Source organism: Engraulis encrasicolus, unplaced genomic scaffold (genome assembly GCF_034702125.1).
Source record: "Engraulis encrasicolus isolate BLACKSEA-1 unplaced genomic scaffold, IST_EnEncr_1.0 scaffold_443_np1212, whole genome shotgun sequence".
Taxonomy (NCBI): domain Eukaryota; kingdom Metazoa; phylum Chordata; class Actinopteri; order Clupeiformes; family Engraulidae; genus Engraulis; species Engraulis encrasicolus.
Genome location: NW_026945746.1, coordinates 853 through 4,412, shown reverse-complemented (window position 1 = coordinate 4,412; position 3,560 = coordinate 853). Strand labels below are relative to the sequence as shown.

Below are 3,560 nucleotides of genomic sequence, written 5' to 3'. Positions count from 1 at the left end.
AAAACCGTGCAGAAAACCGTGATGTCAATTTTCACCATGGAGAAGATCCCCTTTTCATGTATGAAAAGTGAAATTTTTCCAGTCATAATGAAAACTTGGAAATTGATGGTGGTGGTAAGTATTCATGAAAAAGGTAACAATTGTGAATGGGTAGCATGAATTCCGGCAATATACAACTAAAAATCTTACAGTGTCCCTTTAAAGCCGGGCATACACTGTGCGATATTTTCACTCGTGGGTCTTAAGCTTCTGCTCACACTGCACGGTGGAATTTCACTGTTTAAAAGTTCACGACTCACGTCCTCACACTACACGAGCCGACAGTCGGATGCGAGCGAAATGCTTCCACCGTACGACGCGACAGGCATGTTTCCCCGGTCTGCAGAGGAGGAAACGTGCGCACCTGAGGTGGAGATGAGGTCGCGCTCAACATCGAATCACACGGCCCTATTAATTTGTGCATGTGAAGTGTCAAATCGGGTCGTAGCACTGCTTTAACTGTGCGATTTACGCACGAGCCACGACCAGAATTTCAAACCGTTTTGATTTTCTTGCGACCCTGCGATTGCACGATCGTGAGGCGAAATCGCTTGTTGTTACCCCATGTACACTGCACGATGCGAGACTCACGATTGACCTGTGATTGAGCAAGAAATCGGCCCGACTCTCAAAAAGTCGTGGGAGTGTCAAATCGGGGCAAAAGTTGCACAGTGTAAGCCCAGCTTAAGTCATTAAGGAGTTATACGATATCAAAGTTGGTGTGGGCACTTTTAGCCCCACACCCCCCCCAGTCTGGATAGGGTAACGATGTAAGACATGCCTTGTTTTACATCAACATGACGATTATAGCGAAATAAAAAAGCATGTCCTCTGACTCGCCAGGTTAATGTCCAATCAAGTTTTCTGAGGAGTAGAATGTGCAGTTTGTGCTTGCCTTGAAACATAGGAAAGAGAAAACATCCTGCACGAAACGCAAATCGGGTGTTAAAGCAAGTGTTGGAGCTCTCGTGCTATGGCCGTGATAGCCTCTGTGCCTGCGTGGCTATTCTAAATTGCAATAAACCTTATCTTGTAGCAATTAGAACTTTGCCCAACACCGTATTCCCAGCAAATCAACGTAACAACCGTTTTCCATCACATGTAATTTCACTCCCTTGTTGAAGTGCAGCATCACACCAGTTATCTTGTTGATGGGCTCATGTTAGTAGGCCTACTAGTAGGAATAGTAATCGTCACAAAAAGTCACAAGTACTATCTTTTGAAAATGAATTGTATTGACTGCCAACATTCATGAAAACAAAACAGACTGAAACATTGGAAATGGATTAATTACTTAATAACATTAACATTGAATAACAAGCTTGTGGATATGTACTTTTATGGTGTAAAACTTTGAATGGGTTTGGGATTAGGAAATATAGATTCCCTTTACACTAACTGGTTCTGCAACAACTAAAGTTAATTCCTATGTAAAATGTGAAAAGAAAGGCTTCATGTGTAAAAAATAAAAATAATTACATGGGGCAGAAGTGAAACTCTTGATTTAAAATAAATAAATAAATAAATATGCTGATTATATGAACTAGATAACAAGGTTTAATTAAGAACTTTCAAATTGATGCAGCTTGCACATCCATTGTGTCCTTGTATTCATTGTGTACTTTCTACTTCTTTGTAGGAGGGAGAATCAACGTGTCTCCTTGATTTCATTGTGGCGAAGTCATCAATCACTCCCTCTTCACTGATTTCTCCCACCAACTGACGTTCGATGGACATGTGGCCTGCGTTAACTCTTTACCGTAATATTTTTTTTATATTTTTTATATTTTTAAGATGTTTAGTGACTACGCCACTCTCATTTGTTAGGGTGAGAGAACCCAACCATCAAACACTTGATTTGACTTTCCCCGCAACAGGTTACTGAATAACAAGAGATACAACTGTCATACAATTCAGAGTTCTTTTTATTTTCTTTCTTTTCGTAATGAGTCTCTGTATCTGAAATATGCCTCACGGGCTCAGTCAAATATGAAAATATAGAATATGAACATTTACATTACTTATAGGCACGTCATCTCAATATACAAACTTGTGCAAAAGTGCTAGTTATGCAAAAGTGCTAATGGTAATTGGCATTTGCACGAGGGGCAGACCAAATAACAAAAATTGCACGGCAAACAAAGTTAGTAAATCAAACAAAAGAAAACAAACTGCCAAAAGGGCAAAATTGGTAATGGCCACCACACACACACACAAGCCTGTTAGACACACGTCTTTGGTCTCCCCCTACAGCAAGTAGGCCTATAGGTTCCAAAAGGAGTCTGAGATTTAAGATACGTCTCCCAGTAATACTTCAGTGTTCATACCCTAATCATATACACAAGCTCCGTCTTGGCGGTTACTAAGTAGAAACTTACACGAGCCCCTTCGTCTCGTATGTTAGAGTGAAACTTACACAAGCCCCTTCGTCTCGGACGTCAAAGTGAAAAGGTTGCACCGGATGAATCACTCACACAATAGGACAAAACAAAACAAAAGGTTGGGAAAAGAACAGTGATGCCCCCCTTCTCTAGTGACACTGCATCAGTGTAGTCGAAGGCACCAACTCCTCCTATGTACATTTAACGAGAAAGTTACCATTAGAAACGGCATTTATAACCCGATTCAACAGGAGTTGTGTATTGTGGAAATGTGGGCGCTCCCACAGGTGCAACCACGACACCACAGCGCGATATCAAAGGCACCACGCTGCCAGTCCCGCCATCACACCTGCGGAGCACCCCCACTCCCACCCCACACAACTCAAGTGCTAAGCGTCGAAACTCTTACAGAAAATGCCGGCATTACCTCTGGTTCTCTCGAAGCGGCATGCAAGCAGTCAACCACACAGGACACAAAGTGGAAGAACATCACCAGCGACACTGTGATAGAGTAACACTACATCAGTCACAACAGAGACTCAAAGTTCGCACACACGAGAGAAGCGTACAGAACGCATCTTTTACCTTGAGTTTGCCCAGCTCAGCACACCATCCCAGAACAGCAGCCGACCCCACGCCAGCCGCCGATGGACAGGGCTACAATTAAGTTAAATGGTGTCAGTAACCAACAACTAAGTACATTACAATGCACCAAAAAGAGCAATAAACCAACCGAGAAGGACGCCTACCTTTCCTGTACGGTGGCTCAACCACAAACGAAGGGACAGAGAGAGCGGTGTGCCCACGCTACACTCGACAGCATCAAAAACACGGCGTCTTTGCTAACTAGCTACCACCGCAATGATTTATGCTACACACCTGAAGGAAAGGGGAGTGTCGTTACCCCGTCAGAATAAAGGTTCAGGATAACCACCGGTTAAGTCATCAATCACTCCCTCTTCACTGATTTCTCCCACCAACTGACGTTCGATGGACAGAATTGCCAGGTGGTTTAGACGATCCTGACCCATGGTGGACCTAAACCATGTATGCAGACGGCGAAGAGCACTGAAAGAACACTCGCAACTACAGCTGCTAACAGGGATGGTAAGCGCCACAGTGGGCCCTCAGAGGGCCCTC

The 3,560-nt window shown here is 43.5% G+C and overlaps 1 long non-coding RNA gene across 2 annotated transcripts; it reads right to left on the bottom strand.

Annotated features, from left to right (window-relative positions):
* Positions 1-2,007: 2,007 nt before the first annotated feature.
* On the bottom strand, positions 2,008-3,319 carry LOC134444069 (uncharacterized). Of its 2 annotated transcripts, none has more exons than XR_010033860.1 (3): positions 3,006-3,319; positions 2,848-2,921; positions 2,008-2,611 (listed from the first exon to the last, which is right to left on the bottom strand). It is a non-coding gene; the product is annotated as an uncharacterized LOC134444069 (long non-coding RNA). The 2 variants fall into 2 exon arrangements; XR_010033859.1 differs by having other exon boundaries at positions 2,008-2,921; positions 3,006-3,077; positions 3,170-3,319.
* Positions 3,320-3,560: the final 241 nt, after the last annotated feature.